Source organism: Syzygium oleosum, unplaced genomic scaffold, assembly GCF_021117445.2.
Source record: "Syzygium oleosum isolate NSW1041296 unplaced genomic scaffold, Sole_v2.1 Sole_v2.16, whole genome shotgun sequence".
Lineage (NCBI taxonomy): Eukaryota > Viridiplantae > Streptophyta > Magnoliopsida > Myrtales > Myrtaceae > Syzygium > Syzygium oleosum.
The window spans coordinates 5,093,978-5,113,529 of NW_026607500.1; the positions used below are offsets into that span (position 1 = coordinate 5,093,978).

General features: G+C 38.0%; 1 pseudogene; it reads right to left on the reverse strand.

Annotated features, from left to right (window-relative positions):
* Positions 1-549: 549 nt before the first annotated feature.
* The window catches only part of LOC115671564 (glutamate receptor 2.1-like), a 101,047-nt pseudogene continuing 82,044 nt past the window's right edge, over positions 550-19,552 (reverse strand).

Genomic DNA, 19,552 nt, shown 5'->3' on the forward strand with positions numbered 1-19,552 from the left:
GTATCTAGCGTAATCATGTCCTCGAATCCACAATCTCTAGTTCGTAGGAGTAAAGTATAACTCCAGATACTTTACTTAGATTTCTAATCGACCACCAAAAATATATTAGTGGTGACTTCAAAATGAAAATGATTTTGCATGTTAGATAACTTGACCTTAAGTCGCGAATTGGTATGGGCTTGGGATAGTCTGAGCTAGATTTAGTCATACTAATCCATTAGCTGAACCTCTAGGTGGTGCCCCCTGAGGTAAAATAGCGACAATGCCTAAAGAGAAGATGGGATCGGTAGTAGCTTGAATAGCCACCTTCACCGCCGTAGTGACATTCACGGAAGGTGTGAAGAGGGGTCCCGTAAGCACAGTGGGTTGAGTGGCTTCGCGTGTCGAAAGATCTACAGACATTCTTCAGAAAAGATAAGTTTGGCATAAATATGGTAGGCATGGAATCTTCTAAGATTAAGGCCAACACTTATGAGCGCTTTACATGAGTCAATTGATCATGTCCATTTATATGAAATATGTGCATACATTGTAAAAGACACGTGCTGCAACCATTGAAGCCCATTCTACCAGGCTTTCTCAATTTATATATACAAAGTTCAAATGAAACGTGTACAATCGAGCATCATGATTAACCATACGCCTATTCAACATTAATAGTATACTCAGTGTTGCATCGACAATGCTTGCTAGCTATTGCTACACTTCATCTCAGATTACAACTACTATGACAACAAACATGCTCTTCCAGAGGATCGAGACATTTGAGATTACCAACGCACATTGGAGATTCTCTCAGTACCGTTGAGGCATGTCCCTCTCTTAATTTACATTGGTAAGCTCCACGTTTGTTGCTATCCCGGGCCACCCTTCATCTACATGATTAAGAAGTCCTTGTTCAGCAGACGGTGTGCCTTGCTCATTGGTCAAAACGTTGTCGATTTCACTGGAGTTGCTTGACGGACTCGGGGGAAAGTTAGTGTTTTCTAAAGTTTCAATAGCTACAATCTCATTGCCACCATCATCCATACTACTATCTCTAAATTTGCCTTTCTTAAAAGTATGGGAATTGAGGTCTTTTTGCTGAAATCTTCTTCCCAATGCAACAATTTTGTCCCACAATGAACCTGAAGAAGTTGTTACTTCATGCCAATATCTTTTAACAAACATGACCATGAAAATGAGGACAGCTGAAACAGCAGCAGCTCCAGCAATCAAGAATAGGCCCCAGAAACTATCAAGACCCAAGCTGTTGGAAGAAACTGAGGAGGTCGAATCTAGACAGTTGGATTTCGAAGTAAGCCACTTGTTTTCGATATCTGTCATCTTAGGCCCTTCAGTTACATTGAGGATTGCTCGCGAAATATCCGGTACTAGCGGAGACCCTTTGGGGAAAACCTGTAATCAAATGAAGGAGGACATGAGATTTTTCAATCAAAGAAATAACAACCAAACCTAATAATGGAAAATTTTGAGGGTCTTCTCTTTTAGCTAGAATTGAGGGACTGAGGACTTTACGAAGCCCAATCCAGCAGTTTTAAAAGCTGGGATCGTGGTATATTTGTTGCAATATTGAGAAAGAATAAGTTTAATGTAGGGGACTTCATGGAATGCTGCTGCAATCCCGCCCTTTGCGCTTCCACTGGAAAGGAGCGCATCACATTCTTCAGGAGATCGATAAGATATAAGTCTGGAATCGTCGAACTTCATTTGCCTTAGCATTCCATAAACGAAAGAGCCGGGTTCATAACCCACTTTTTCTCCACTCTTTAGGAGCTGATCCACATTAGCCACAGTTGGTTGAAGATTTTGCACCACCAGAAGAGAGCTCAAGCTTGCCGTATAACTTTGCGTTAGTATAAGTACCACAAAAACCCACACAATCACAACAAATCTTGCTAGGTTGCTAAATAGTCTCTCCCCTGCAATCCAAATTAAGGGTAACCATATAAATTCTGCAAAAATGCTATGTAAATTATAATGTTCGATTGATTTATTAAAGTGATGGGCCGTTACTTTGTGCGAAGACCACGGTTGAAAAGGAAAACCAAAAGCTCGTGCCGACTTGATGAGCGGCCGGACCCCTGAAATCTTCATTAATCCGATGTTCGAGAATCCACACAACCAATGCTATAAGCACAAAGAAGCATCCAGTGGTTAGCCAAAGGTCCCAAGTGAGTGGCTTCAAGAAAACCCAGGCATTCTTGCTCTTGTTATCCTTGTAGGGCACGACCATCGCAACCCCCGATTCCGTGTATGGTAAGGTGAAATCCACGTATAATGATCTGTTTGCAATGATCGTTGTATCACCCACCACTGCATCGTAATTCTGTTCCAACCAAAGGAATGTAAATGTTTTCTTTGTCAACCTCATGATAGCATAGTAATTTTCAACATGTAATACAATGAAATCAAGCACTTGCAATGAGTTATCTCACCTGGTAATATACTTGATCGATCATGTCATTGACACTGCCAGCCTTACTTCCATTAGGCAAGGCAAATGGAATAAGGTCATAAGCCACAACATAAGGCAATCTTTCTATCACGGCTTGAAAGATGTCAATACAGTATCCGGTGACTTGGGATGTGTTCGTGCTAGGATCTCGAGTCACCTTCACAAATTGTTTGAAACCATCCTTCACGGGAACTAAGATTTTCAACCTCTTCCCACTCGTGGGAATCTCCCAACCCTTAGGAACTGAGTACGAATCTCCTGGCCATATTATCGGTTTGAGATTACTCTTAGAAGTGGAATATTTGCTTGTGTTGGATGAATTCAAATCTCTTTTCAGCCCATTTTCTAGTGTCCAAAACCCGATCCCTCTTGCTGCATTTCCATTAATATTAACAATTTGGAACTCTGACGACTCTAGCTGCCCATCAATGAGGCTAAAATTTCCGGTAAGGCCTGTAAATTTCATATTGGCTAGTTCTTGGAGAAGTTTATGACCATTTTGAGACACCTCAATAGTGTCGAGATCTGTTGCATCTTTCGAAGCATTCAACATTTGGAAGGTAAAATTCGTCGTACCCATTTCCTCAACGGCCATTGCTAGAGCCTGAGTAGCATCATAAGCCCAGTATCCGAAAATGTTCAGTTTAGGATTGAGGATGGATGGATTGTCTTGTTGGAATTTCATTTTCCATTGGATCTTGAAGTTGCCCAGGTTTCGCGTGTCTGGGACATGAGTCTTCACGCCCAGTACTCCTTGCATCGAACTAACAACAACAGATGAATCCACTGAACTCAATAGATTAGTGATTCCATTAGTCAAGATCCACACATAACCTTCCCTCATCATTCTCACCTCTTTTGCTTTGGCATATAGCTGAGAACCAAGAGTAGGTAACATATGCACGATGAAGACCCTCGTTTGCATCGTCATTAACTTGTAGAGTTCCTGCAGGATTTGATCGTCCGTGGCTGAAGGAGGAATGAGGCTCCTATAGGCAACTCGTGTGTCGACCTCTTCCAAAGCATCGGTAAGAGAAGGTATGACCCCTTCTCCGAACGCATTGTCCACATATATGAGGACTACTTCTTTCCAGCCAAAAGCTTGTACCACTGCGCTTAAAGCACTCACTTGGGACGAGTCATTTTGCGCAACTCGAATGAAGTACGGACTACGAATCGAACTGAGGGAAGGACTAGTAGCCGAAAAAGAGATGATAGGCACATGGGATTTGTTTCCAAGATGAACGATAAAGTCTGCTTGCACCGAACTTGGTGGGCCTATTATGGCTTGGACTTGCTTATTCTTTATCAGATCAAGTGCTACAAGGATGAACCAGAAAAGACGGTGAAACAGTAACAACACGTCATATAATGGAAATTCTTATTGGAAAAGGCATAGTATTGATAAGAAGGCAGCGAAACTTGATGCCATATTATAGAAATAGAAATGTTTAAGAAAAAGGAGAATAGGAGTATGAAGTTGGAAAAGAACTTGTACCTGATATTATCTAAAGGGCAAAAGGACATTATAAGTGCCATAAGTTGTGTACGGAGATCACTTTGGTGCCATAACTTTTTTTCGGATCACTTTGGTGCCAAGTCGGAGAAAAAGAGATCACTCTAGTGACTCCGGCCAAAATTCCGGCCAAAAAAATAGCCACGTCAGATTTCCAACGAGCCACATCAAATTTCCGGCAAGCCATGTCAGCATCGGAAATTAATAAAAAAAAGAGCCACGTCAGATTTCCGGCGACCATGTCAGCATTGGCACTAAAGTGATCGTTTTTAAAAAAAGTTGACACCAAAGTGACCCGAAAAAAAGTTATGGCATCAAAGTGATCTCCGTACACAACTTATGGCACGTATAGTATCCTTTTGCCTTATCTAAAGATATAATTTATTCAACTGAATGCAGGCATTTGTTGTCGCCTTCGATATTATTTGCCATATATATATTGCAAGCCAAGCAGAAACTAATTCTTTCAATAACAGTAAATTAAGAACAAAATAAAAGGGGATAAATTGGCCCAAAAATGATCAAGTTGATCTTCTTCATCGTTAACTTGACCTCATTATCTCATGGCATAAGAAAATTCTACTCTAGAATCCAAGCCCCGTGTTTATATTCTATGAAGCCGAAAAGAACACCAGAAATGCCATAACTTTATATGTTACTCACTTGAATGACATAACTTTTTTATCGATCATTAGAGTGCCATAAAACAAGACCCTAAGAAATAACTATCTCCATCAAGCTATTACAATTGGATTGTATCTTGCAATATCATTTCTTATTATAGCTTTATGAAAAATAAACTCCAAGAATTGGAAGGAATAAATAACTTTGACGATTCCACGGTCAAATGTTACGCCCAAAGACCAATCCTGTCAAGATGCACCGCGTGGCGCGGATTGACCAAACCCCATGAATCCCCTCAAGCTATGCGTCAAGTTGTCAGTCTCATATGACCGCAAGACTGAAGGGATTTATTGAAGTATTTCTCACGGTGAGACCATCCTCATTCCCAGTGTGAAAGAGATCAAATTGAATCTTAAGTACCGAATTTTTGTTATCTTTGATTTTATTAGAAGATGATTAACTTCTTGTTCACAATGATTAAAACCCCCTTTGAAAATAATGCACTTGACAGTTGTTTAGTGCAAAATTAACCTTTGTTGTTTCTTCTTGGAGAGACAATTTCGGGATAAGAATACTACAAGTGCCATAACTTTTGCACGGCGTTCACTTGAGTTCCATAACTTTTTTTTTTTACCACATAAGTGCTTTATCTTCTAAAAAAACGTTCACTTGAGTGCCATAACTTTTAATCCATCACTAAAGTGCCAAAAAATATTTCAAATGTTCACACAAGTGCTGGAAATCCGACGTGACATGATATTTGTGGTGAACATTTTTAAAAAGTTATGGCACTTAAGTGATTGATTGAAAAGTTATATAGTACTCAAATGATCGGAAAAAAAAGTTATGGTACTCAAGTATGCGCCGCATGAAAGTTATGGCATTTATGGTGTCATTTTCCCGATAATTTCTGCCACGAGAGTGCATATTGCTCTGGATGGAACCAACATTATTTTTATCTTACGTCACACAAACAGCTGCATAATGTACTTTATCCTCTATGACTAGTCAGTATGCTAGAGAGAGAGAGAAAGAGAGAGAGAGAGAGAACCTGCAGCAGCAGCAGAAACCTCATCTCGTTTGGAGTCTCTTACGTTGAGGACGAGCCTGGTCTTGTACCAGGGGTTTGAACTATAAAAGTCAGAAAGAGACATGTTAATGCAGCTCAATCCCATCTGACCCTCCCACGTCTCTAGATCAAGAACCACCCCAATGTTCACCGGGATCGTCGTCGGATTGCTGTTGTTACTGATTTGCGCCACCACGACGTGAGGGCCGTTGATGAAGGTTGCACGGATCACAAAAAAGGAGAGAGCCAAAGAGAGGAGCTTTTCAGCATACGAAATTCTTGGACGAACCATTGAAAAGGGTTTTGCGAAAAGGCAAGTGTGAGGGTGAGAGAGAGAGAGAGAGAGACTTGGAGGATATAATGACTACAATGTATTTATAATGTGGAAGAACTTTGAAAAGTAAGACAAAGCATCGAAAGCTACCATTCGAGGATTGCTGCACATGGCGTGACCTATTGGACTTACATACCATGTAAAGAGATAATGTGATCTCCAGTAGTACCGATAGTTCATGATTTTTTTTCTTATTTCTTTGATACTCCTATTGTCTTTCACAGAAAGTCTATATAGCCTCGTCTACTTTTCAATATGCCCAAACACGTATGCATCTATCTCAATTACCTAACATGCAGAGGAGGCAAAACAGCTCTGTCCGAAAGGTATTCATTGTTGGTTCCGGTCATGCTAAAATTAGGATAAGTTGTTTCGACAATATAACTAATATTTTCACCTCCTTCACCTAGATTTGGGCGAGGGTCACGGCCCTCGACTCGATCTAGCCGAGGGTCACCGGTGACCTCACCGGCCATCGTTACTGCCCCACCGGCGATGGGGTGGCGGCCACAGGTGGGGAGGGCTGGCCCAGCCCTCTCGCTTGTTTTTTCATTTTTTTTTAAATTTTATCTTTTTTTTTTGAATTTTTTTATGGAAAGAAAAACAAAATAAAAAAGGAAAAAAATCCAAAAAATTAAAAGATGAAAATGCCCTTGACTCTGGTGAGGTCAGGCCTTTTTTTGAGACTATCATGGTCACTTTAGACCTTTATTTGAAATAAGGTACACTTCAGGCTCTTATTTAAGAAAATGGGGGTACTTCATGCACTTATTTGACACAAAGTCCACTTTAGGGTTTTATTTAAGAAAATGAGAGCACTTCGGACCCTTCTTTGAAATTTTCCATTCAAACTTTTTCGTTCGATCCCCATGTTACCCTAGATGCTAGTTGGGTTCCACATCATAGTACATGTTGTATTCGATTGTCCCACATGTCATTTAAGCATGTCATACACTTGTCATATTCAATTACTACATATGATGAGCATATGTATCATTCAAACACCACACATCATGCGTAGCATTTTTAAAATTGATGTACATTACAATTACGAGAGATGTTTCCAGGACAAACAGACAAAAAAGAGAATTAAAGAAAGACAATAGGGGTTGATTTATATACTTCTTTGGACTATATACTAGGTATCTTCTATGTCAATATTATATTATGATCATCTCTAAAGTTTTTATTAAGGATAAAGGAAAATATGCATCTTTCAACAAATTATGCTCTCAACTTGACTTCCAAACTTTGTGAAATTCTCCTAAAATCAAAATGAATATGCTTATAGGCAAATTAGATGCTTTCAAAACTCTAAATCGTTTTTTTCTGTGAAAGAATGGTTTTACCAATTTACACTCAACCTTCTGCACAGCTTTTCATGCTAGTAAATTGAATCGACCTCTTAGACCAAAAAAAAAAAAAAAAGAAGTTTGAATCGACTTCGATATATTTTCGGCAAAATGATGAATATTACAATTAGGAAAGATGTTTCCAGGACAAGAAGACAAAATACCGGCTTAAAGAAAGCTGTTATGGTTTGACTTATCTTCTTTGGAATAAATACAAGATGAATGTTCTCAGTTCTACATAATGGTGGAATTGAAAGGCAATGTCCTATTAAGAGCATTGGAATTCTACATAATGGTGGTCGTGGTCTTGATCAGCTCCTGATATCTAAGTCGAGTTGAATTTTTCCAAGTCTAGAAGCATATGAGTCATGCAATGTCATATTGTCAAGGCATGTCTGCTAGAGATCACCGGGAAATTTCCAAGATTAGTTGAATATGCTAATTACAAGCAATGAAAACATTATTAGTTCAGTAGGAATTATTTTTACTGTACATCCAAGTGCCGTGGGCTTGTAAGGGTCACATCAAGTAGGTATACGAGCTTGTTCTCCTACTCTTTCATATGCAAATTATAGGAAAGAGCACGATCAAAGACAAAAGTCAATATGTGTTTTTTTTTTTTTTAGGGTAACCCGGGAACCCCCCACACGGCCGACAGCCGAGGAGGTAAACCCGGGGTGACGCTAGCGCAGGAGCCACCACCACGACGTCACGCTTAAGAATCCCTAACGCCAGCGCTGGGATTCGAACTCCTACCCTTCGTGGGGGAAGGGGAGCCCGAAGCCAGCGCAGCCGCTGAGGGCGGTGGTAATATGTGTTGTTAGTCACAATATTAGAAAAATCACACTGTTGATTAAGTCACCGTGTGTTTTGCGGAAAATGTTAGATTTATGAAAAACATTTTTGTAGGAAATTATTTTCTAGAAAAAAAATGATAATATTTTCCGGTGATTAGTTGAAACCTAGAAATGAACTAGAAAATATTTTCCGCCATTTGGTATAGAAAAATCCGATTTGATTTTCCTCCTTGCACTCCTTTAGATGATTTTTTTATTTTTTATTTTTTCATTTCTTTTTTTAAAAATTAATTTTTAATTTTTATCTTTTCTTTGTTTTTCTTTTTCCTTCTTCTTCGGCCAATCGGCGAGGCTTGAGCCTCCCTAGAGATCGGCAAGCTCGAGCTCGAACCTCGCTTGCCTTAGGCGAGCTCATCCCTCACCTATGGCCGGTGACTGGCTAAAGAAGAAGGAAAAAGCAAAATTAAGAAAAATAAAAAATAATTAAAAATTAGATTTAAAAAAAAGAAAAGAAAAAGGGAAAAAATTAACCCAAAGTTTTGTCGCCAATTATAAAACCACCTAAACTTAACACCATGCAAGTTCCATGATACATAGACGAAAATGTACCAGAATTGCTAATTAAATTCATCAGTCTAAGTCCAGTTTGGATTTTGAATTTCTTGTCGAAGTATATGGAAAGTCAGGCAAGAAGTAAAAAGATGAGTTCATTGCTTGCATCGTCTCTTTCAAATAAGAAAATTCTAGGAAACAGCGTGCTTAATTTCAGAAAGAAAATATTAGACAATTTGTCTGATTGCATATTGGATTTTGACACCATTAAGAAATCGACATATTGAAACGGTCTTGCTGTGTAGGTTATGCAGTGTGCGTGGGGCTTAGTTCACTCGAATAAAGAAAACTGTGGAAGAAAAGAAGGAGCTTAGGGGATTATGTGTCTATTTCTAGACTTGGTGAAGAAAGAAAAATAGAAGTATAAATTTCTCGTTCATATATTCTCCATGCTTATTTTCTTCCACTCGCCTCATCGAGAATTTTGAGGTTTTGAAATTAGCAACCTTGTACTTGTGGCCGACTGATTTCATCTAAACTCCAGGAATAAATGCACAAGAAATCCTAAAATTTATATGTCGAGTATAGTTGCGTGCTAAAAGTTTTAGATCATACATTTACGTCCTAAAACTAGTAAACATTGTGCAGTAACATTGGTCAGTGAGGAAAAGGCTGATGTGGATTTTCTTTTATTATTTTCTCTTTCCTAAGTGGCTTGCGATCCTTACAGTGTTACCAACACATCATAATGAAGGCGTTTTGAGATTATAGAAGGCACGATAGAAGCGATTGCCTGACATCATAGATTGTTCGGAGAATTGTTTAATCGAAGGAAAGCTCATACCTACTATTGCTTGTCATATTCATCAGTGAAATAGTGAAGTGATGCGGGTATTTAGGGTTTTTGGTACAATCTATACTTAAATGGAAGACCTATGTAATGTTGAATAAGTTCAGGGCTGCCATATTTTTTCCCCAAATATTACGCGGTTCTACCTAAAGTAAGGCAAATTTTGTAATAACGTGGACTTATCAATCAGTCAAGGAAATGTAATTATAACATGATATATACAGATAATTACGCTTGTAAAAACAATTGAAATTAAAAAATGTCTAGTTGTAGGTTATGTAGAGATTTCCCTATTGCAATTTGATTGATTTGATCTAGGAAATTATGAGTATGGACAATATATAATTCATACTATAGGATAAGAAAGAGAGATAAGAAGATCACAAAGTAAAAAAGTAATTTGTGGAGACCTTCTTCTTGTTAAGTTTGCCTATTGAAATTACATAACTCAAATCCACCACTTTGTACGTAGAACTCACAAGTCCAACATAAAGTACAAAAGTATTAGTACGTTATCTTCTTTTTGTTCTTCGACATTTAGAAAACTCGCTAGACATTCAGAAATTTCAGTCAAGTCAACATTTTGCGTGTGGACCAGCCAACCTGCTCCGAGTTTACAAAGAAAGGAAGAAAAAAAATATCACCACAATTTGGGAAGATTATACAGTTAAGATGTGAAGGGTGACAAATATTGCCAATAGGCATGCGACCCTGCTGGTAAAGGGATTGGGGGGTGGGAACGCTAGTATCACGGGTGCGGGGTTCGACTCCCGCGCTCTACAAGAGGTAAAGTAAAATTAGAGAGCGAGGAGAGTTAGAGATATGATAGACCAAAAATAAATAAATAAGAGTGACAAATATTCTTAGAGCACTTAAATAGTTTTCCATGAAATTGGGAATAAGATTGGAAGGGAGTTTTCCCGGTTAAAATTACCCACACCATCAGCCAAAGAAAGTTGTTGGAGTACTTACTTGAACTTAGGGAAAATTACAAAAAGAGTCCTGAAACTATTGCACTTTTGCCAATTTGGTTTTAAACATTTTAATTGTACTAATTGAGTTTTAAACATTTTCACGTTTCATCAATTGAGTCCATCCGGCCAATTTTGATCAGAAATCGCTACCATGAAAGCTGGCCATCCTACATGGCACAGCAAACGTTGATGTGGATAATTTTTTAATTCTTAAATATCTTTTCAAATGATTTATTTATTTATTTATTTTTCTTTTCTTTTTCCTTTTTTTTCTTTCTTCTCTTTTCCTTCTTTTCTTTTTCTTTTTATATTATGGCCAGCGAGGGTTGTCGGACCCTTGCCGGCCGCTGGTGAGGGCCGTGATGCCCTAGCCGACTGCAAACGAGGGTCGCAGTCCTCGTCTGACCTCGCCCATATTTGGGTTGTTAAAAAACCTAGAGAGCGAAAGAGAAGAGAGAGATAGAGACAATAGGAATTCATCAATGAGAGCCATTCATCTCCGATCTGAGTCGCGATTATTGATCAATTTGGTCAAAGCTTGCAAAGATCGATTGATAGATTACGAATCCAGGACCTCGTAACAGAAATCGGGATTTGGCACGAGGTCTGTGTGATTGGATCCGGGGCTGTTTTGTTTCGTTTTGCCGGCATTTACTGGTTATCGATTTTGAGGGTGCAGAAAAAAAATGGCGAAGCTCACGATGGTCGCCTATGTCATCGATGACCTTCCTCTTGCAGAGAGACTAAACGATTGCCGAAGCCCTTGCTAGCCACAGTAAAAAGACAAAAAGAAAAGAAGGAAAGGAGAAGAAAAGAAAAAAAGGAAATGGAAAAGAAAAAATTAAAAACATTTTGAAAAAATTTTAAAAAATTATCCACTTATGCTATTTCCAGTTAAATTTTGCCGAATAGACTCAATTGGCAAAATTTGAAAAGGCTTATAACTCAATTGGCATAATTAAAATATTTATAACTGAATTGGCAAAAGTACAATAAGTTTATGACTTTTTTGGTAATTGTCCCCTTGAACTTACCAATCATATGCGCCCTCTCACTATCACAACCTTTCTCGAAGTGAACCAATAAGGGGAAGCTAATGGATTACTAGGCAAGCACGAATGGTTACTCATTAAAGAGATGACGTCATTACCTAATGCGAACTCTCCCAAACTCATACCAATCGCAAATTGGAATTTCAATTTACACATGCAATGAAACTTACCTTGAAGCACAACAAAAAAAAAAAAACTTACTTGGAAGCCGCCACTTGTCGATTACTGGTCAATTAGACACCAAGTAAAATGCGGGGTACATTTTATTGCTAACCTAGACGCGATAAGAATTATTTAAATGATTCCTATCATGCAAAATACTATCATGAATATCTAAGAATGCTTGAAGGCATGTAACGATGAGTACCAAGAATGATCAAGAGCAGCCAAAATTATTAGAATCTATTTTTGAAAATACTACATGTAATGCACGAATAATATGATCGAGGGGCCCGTCCTTTTGGCTCAAAGATCCGATTTCTCGTGCAATGCATGATGCATGGTTAACCTAAAGGAGTCAAGATTATCCTAAGTCATGGCGACTATGTAATGTAACATGACATGCAAATTAAGGGGCAAAAGAACACCAGAAGTGCCATAAGTTGTGTACGGAGGTCACTTTGGTGCCATAATTTTTTTTGGATCACTTTGGTGCCAATTTTTTTGAAAAACGATCAATTTAGTGCCAACTCCGATTTGCTTGCCGGAAATCTGACGTGGCGCTGACATGGCTCGCCGAAGAGTTCCAGTCAACATTAAAAACAAAAAACGACGCCATTTAGTCCGCTGACGTGTAATTTGTTAGAAAAATAAAATTTAAATTATATTAAAATAATTAAAAAAACCAAAAAAAAGGAAAATACCACCAAAAATCTCAAACTATGACACTTGTGACAATTTACCCTGAACCTTTTTTTTTTACATGAAAAACCCTAAACTATTCCATTTGTGACAAGTTTACTCTGAACTTTTTTTTGTGATACTAAAAACCCCAAATTATACTCATTATGATACATTTACCTTACAACACTTTAACCCAAGGGTATTTTCGTCTTTTTCCTTTTCTGTTTTTTCTTTCTTTCTTTTATGGCGAAGGCAATCCTTGCCGGCGTCGGGCGAGACTGCCCTTGCCGGCCCAGGCAAGGGCGACCCTCACCGGCGTCGGGCGAGGGAAGCCCTCGCCGGATCTAGCGAGGGCGACCCTCGCCGACGTCGAGCGAAGGAAGCCCTTGCCTGGGCGGGCGAGGGTCACCCACGCCCGACTCAGGCGAGGGCGATCCTTGCCCACCCAGGCGAGGGCTTCCCTCGCCCGACGCCGGCGAGGCCGGCCCTCGCCGGCGTCTAGCGAGGGAAGCCCTCGCCTGGGCGGGCGAGGGTCGCCCATGCCCGACGCCGGCGAGGGTCGCCCTTGCTAGATCCGGCGAGGGCAACCCTCGCCTAAGTCGGGTGACGGAAGCCCTCGCCCGGCCGACGGTGGTGGGGCGGCAGCAAGCCCTCGCCTGCTACTGCTTCCCTTTTTTTTTTCTTTTTTTTTCCTTATTTGAATATAATTTAAATTTAATTTTTTTTAAAAAAGCCACCTAATTTCCATATGTACAAAGCAGACCATTTTTTTTAAAATATAAATGCCAGGTCACCATTTTTTTTAAATGTAAATGCCAGGTCAATTTTTGGCCGGAATTTTTTGCCGAAGTAACTAAAGTGATTTATTTTTCTCCGACTTGGCACCAAAGTGATCCAAAAAAAAGTTATGGCACCAAATTGACCTCCATACACAACTTATGGCACTTTTGGTGTTCTTTTGCCCAAATTAAGGCCTATTTTCTCTATATGATAAACGTATGCATGACAATGTGACGCAAGGAACATGGAAAATACTATGATGGAGATTCTAGCATAGACATGGCACGAGTAACAATGTCTTGATCCAATCCCCCGCTCATATGCAGTGCGTCTCATGTAGAATGTAATGGTTGAGCATTAGAATTTTCAATCAAACTCTAATTGACAGTCGAATCAAAGTTCCCAGCATGCCTATAAAATCATATGGCCCTTAAGTTTAATTAAATGCACCCAAGCCAGATTTTCTCAAATTTAATGGCCAGAAGAACTTGCAAAGAGGAAATCCATCAAAACGGTCCAATGGGGTGGGAACCAATGTGCTGCGCAGTACTAAACTGCCGAGGGAAATATAAAACAAAATCAAACCAAGAGGCTCATCCAGTCAAGGCCACATTGAGAGGCACCGTCACTTGTCCAACAAAGAAATCAAATTGCACATATTCTGCCAAACTGAGGATATGTGTGCATAAAGTATATCTCTCTATATCAAACTGACCCGGCAATTAATTTACAAGTTATCATAAAAAAAATTAGTAAAGAGGGAAAACTTAATTTAGGAGAAACTAAGTACCTGAACTCTTGAATTTAGATACAAGTGAATATATCAACCCTCGATGAGGTCATCCGAGAAATTAAAATAGGAACTAGGAACCCTAACAATAAGATTCTCAATATGTTTATAAGGGGGGACATGGTCATCGTTAGATGTGACTGAGGAGTTTGGATTCTCTCTATCTGGTGACTCATTCGATGTGTACAAAAAGCTTCACATCATAGCTTCTTGCTAGGGGTTATATTATGTATATTTTAATGTTAAGTTCCTATTAAGTGTTGATTTTATGTGACCTAGAGTGACTTTAAGGTCAATTCGCTCTCGTCAATTCGCTCTACTCAAAATCTCTCTCCACACAGCGTGGAGGCATTAGATGATTCTCATCTTACCATCCAAGCTCGTCCATGGAATTCTAACCCGAGTTACCAACTACTTGGGACCGAAATTCATCAAATGGACTGATTATACGAGTCACGTCGCAAACAAAAACTAATATTAATTGCGAACGACTTCTCGGCTCATCGACAAAATTTGAGTCCAAACTTGTTCACGTGGTTACTCCAGTCCACTTAGAGTCCTTTTCATTTCACCATCCATGTACTTGAGTACAATTTTTCCCTAAGGAGCAACGGAAAATTAAAGTACTCTCGTCCATTGAATTCCAACGACTACCGACTAATTAGGGTGAAAATTCCTTGAACGGGCCGATTATGTGAGTCATGTAGCAGACAAAAGTAACGATAAATGGGAACAATTTCTCAGAAAATTTTTATCTTTTACCAAGCATGACGACGAAATGGTCGAGTCCACACGGAATATTTTTCATTTCACTGTCCATCTACTTGAGTATTACAATTTTTCACTATGGAGTAGTAGAACACCAAATAGAGAGAGCCCACTGAACTTATATAGTGAGACTATCTTCCAATAAATAAACAAATGAAAACATAGCATTTCTCTGAAATATGGGCCTAATTCACAACAAAGTTTAAACTAATTCATAAGCGCTTATGTTATGTGTCTGTCGAGTTCAGTATTATAGCATATACTAGTGAAATGTCCGTGTACGGGTCTAAGAGTACAAATCTATATCTTATTGATGCCTAAATTTTGGCAACCCCATTTAGTCATTAATTACATAAGAAATGCTTTAATTTCCTATTTTGGACATATCACATATTCTCTAAATCCAAATTAGGAAATTAACATGTTTCTTATTCTTGCAAGTGTGCCCTAGTTCCTCACCCTATATAAACCCTCTTTCTCTTAAGATTAGGGATAATTTAACACTATAAGTGTTAAAATTATGACTAAACTTCAAAGGCTTCTATGTACAAAATAATATAAACTTGAATCCATGTATTGATTGGCTAACCTTTATATGCTAACGCATTATGAAATTTTATGTAGGGATTGATATTTATCGGAAATTTATCCTATCTTAAGCATACACCAAACACGGGATAGGAAAAGATTTATCCTATTCTGAATTTTATCCTAACTACCAAACGTAGCCTAAGTCATTACACATGCCATTCGCTCATATCATATTCGAATCTCATGACATTTGGCATGTCGTTCATATATTTATTACTCAATATCCACATTATCCTACATACCATTTATGTCGGGAAAATTACCAAAAACATCCTAAACCTATTACACTTCTGTCAATTCAATCATAAACCTTTCAATTTGATCAATTCAGTCTTAAACCTTTTGACGATTTGCCAATTCAGTCTTAAACCTTTCAATTGTGTCGATTTAGTCCTAAACCTTTTGACGATTTGCTAATATTATCCTTCTAGCCAATTTTGGCCTGAAATCTCTGAGCTGGTGGTCTAGTTAGCATCGGCCATCCTACGTGGGACAGCCCATGCTGAAGTAGACAATTTTTTATTTTATTTTTAATTTTTCTAAATTTTATTAATAGTATTTTTTCCTTTTTCTTTCCTTTTTTTTTCTAACTTTGGACCGGCTAGGGCACTGGCCACAGGTGAGGACTGCGACACCCTCGTCTCGACCAGGCGAGGGTCATTAGCCCTCGCCAGACTAGGGTTAGGAAAAAAAAGAAAAAAAGAAAAAAAGAAAGGAAGAAAAAAATTCAAAAATTAAGAAAAAAATTTCAAAAATTGTCAACGTCATCATGGCCATGCCACATAGGATGGCCAGTGCTTGCTAGACCACTGCATCAGCAATTTTCGACCAAAATTGACCAAAATAATTAAATTGGCAAATCGTCAAAAGGATTAGGATTAAATTAGCAAATCGTCCAAAGTTTTAAGATTAAATTGGCACAATTGAAAGGTTTAGGACTGAATTGGCAAATCGTCAAAATATTTAGGAAGAAATTGGCACAATTGAAAGGTTAAGGCCTGAATTGGCACAAGCGCAATAAGTTTAGGATTTTTTTGGTATTATTCAATATTCACATTATCCTACATACCATTTATGTCATTATCCCTCATCATCATCATCATCATCATCATCATCTATTCAGATTCGGTTCAATTCAATGACTGCTTCCTCTGGACTTCAAGAGGCACACACGTACCATTAAATGGACTTGAGATGTTTGTGGCTAATTTTTGTGAGTTTCCGAGAAGCTGCGAATGCCTTGAAGTCAAACCTTTTTAACTTGGATTTTCCCCAATATTCAAATGGCCTCTAGTGATCATTGCATTGTTCCATATCTACCTAACTTCTTTCGAGGGGTTATTTATCATATATTATATATATGTAAGTTAAGTTTCTGTAAGTGTTGATATTATGTGACCTAGAATGACTTTCAAGTCAATTCGCTCTACTCAAAATGATTTTTGCTTCTTGAGCGCATGACCACCGATCTTTCTCCGCGCAACGTGGAGGCATTAAATGATTCTCAACGTACCTTCCAAGCTCGTCCATGGAATTCTTACACGAGTTACCGACCAATTGGTGCGAAAGTTCGTCCAATGGGCGGATTATACTAGTTATGCAACAGACAAAAACTAATAATAATTGCGAACGACTTCTCGGGAAATTTGTATCTTTCACGATGCTATTGACAAAATTGAGTCCAGACTTGTTCACGCGGTTAGTCAAGTCCACATAGAGTCCTTTTCATTTCACTGTCCATGTGCCTGAGTAGTACGATTTTTCATTATGGAGCAATGGAAAATTAAATTGAGCTCGTCCATTGAATTCCATCCCATCGACTATCGAAAAACTGGGGCGAAAATTCCTCGAATGTGCCGATTGTACGAGTCACGTAGCAGCCAAAAGTAACAATAAATGTGAACAATTTCTCAAAAAAATTGTTTCTTTTAGTAAGCTTAACGAGGAAATAGTCGAGTCCACACAGAACATTTTTCATTTCACTGTCCATTTATTTATTTATTTATTTGGTGGAACTGTCCATTTACTTGAGTAGTACGATTTTTCACTATGGAGTAGTAGAGCACCAAATAGAGAGAGCCTACTGAACGTATATAGTGAGATTATCTCCCAATAATAAACAAATGAAAACATAGCGTTTCCCTGTAATATGGGCCTAATTCACAACAAAGTTTAAACTAATTCATAAGCGTTTATTTTATGTGTCTGTCCAGTTCAATATTATAACATATATTAGTGAAATGTTTGTGTATAGGTCCAAGAGTATAAATCTATATCTTGTTAATCCTTAAATTTTTGCGACCCCATTTAATCATTAATTACATAAGCAAATTAGGGTTCTACCCCATCCCTAAACAAAAATATTGTTAATCTGCATCTGCATATTAGGAGCATTTTTCATTTAATAAAATTAGGCCCACATAAATTGCATTCTTATAAAACTGGCGCAAAATGGGTTAAAAGCTAGGAAGTTCTGAGCTCAATTAAATTATCTAAACCAAGCCCACGAGAGCATGGAATATGGCCAAGCCCATTCAAGACCTATGGTGGCCGAAATTTACATGTGATTCACACATGGGAGGTGCCAAATTAGAAAAGATTGCTATATCTAGTTAACTTGGGGGAGGATAAAGTTAATATCTTTAAAAATTATGGTAATAATGAAGAGAAATACTTTAATTTATTATTTTGGACATATCACATATTCTCTTAATCCAAATTAGGAAATTAACATGTTTCTTATTCCACAAGTGCCCTAATTCCTCACCCTATATAAACCCTCTTTCTCTTAAGATTAAGGATAATTAAACACAATAAATGTCATGCATATTAAAATGACGGCTAAAATCTTATGCTTGATATTTGTTGAGTATCTATATTGTTCTATTGATGCAAATGTGATACCAATATCAATATATAAGTGATAAAATTTCGACTAAACTTCAAAAGCATCTATGTACAAAATAATATAAAGTTAGAACCGTATATTGAATGGCTAACCAATCGATCAAAAAAAAAAAAGGCTAACCTTTCTTTTCTAACGCATTATCAAATTTTATGTAGGGAAAGATATTTATGGGAAATTTGAAAGTTCCAAAAAGTCTTAAACCTATTACAGTTTTACCAATTCAGTCCTAAACCTTTAATTTTGTCAATTGAGTCATAAACTTTTTGATAATTTGTCAATTGAGTACATTTGGTCAATTGAGTTCATTTGGTCAATTTTGGCAGGAATTCGCTGACATGGACGCTCTACGTGGACGGCTCTGCTAGCGAGGCGGCCTTTGCCTGCAACTGTGATGGCCTTTTAGGCAAGAATCGCGGCCACCTTCTCAATGAAAGGCCATCTCGACAACGGGAGAAGTAGAAGCAGAAGGGTCCAACATGAAGCCAAAACGGATGACGTGTGGCCTCCGTTCTTGATGGTGGCGACCTTGCTAGCCGCGGGCGAATGTAGCGTGCAACCCTCAACTGTAGTGGGCGAGGGCCACCGGGCCCTCCCTAGCCACAATAAGAAAAAAAGAAGGAAAAGAGAAAAAAAGGAAAACAAAAGACAAATAAAAAATAAATAAACAATTAGAAAAATACATTAAAATATTATTAAAAATTATCCACGTCAGCGCTGGTCATCTTACGTGGCATGGCCGACGTCTATGTCAGCGAATTCCAGCCAAAATTGGCCGAATGAACTCAATCGGCAAATTTTCAAAAGGTTTAGGATTCAATTAGCAAAATTGAAAACTTTAAGACTGAATTGGCAAAACTGCATTAAGTTTTGGACCTTTTGGAAAATTTTCCCAAAATTTGGAAGTCGTTCTTCACAAAAGTTTACAGCATATATGTTTTTATTAAAATATCTATCATAAGATAAATTCTACAGAAGTAACTAGAATTGTTCATTATATCTAAATTGATCTTTTTCTCGAACGAACTGTTTCCTTAGTAAAAGTAATTTTATTGATTCTCAATTAGCACTATCATTAAGAAGAAAGATTGGTGTCGATTATTGTCAAAAAATTTTGTAGAAGTTTCATATGAACTTAAAAAAAATCCGTGAATTACTGACAAACCTAGATTGATTAATCAATCAAATAAATATTTAATGGGAAAAGTGTAAAAAAAATCCTAAACCTTTTGCTTGGTGCCAATTTAGTTCTAAACCTCTTTTTGGTGCCAATTGAATCCTAAACCTTTTATCTTTG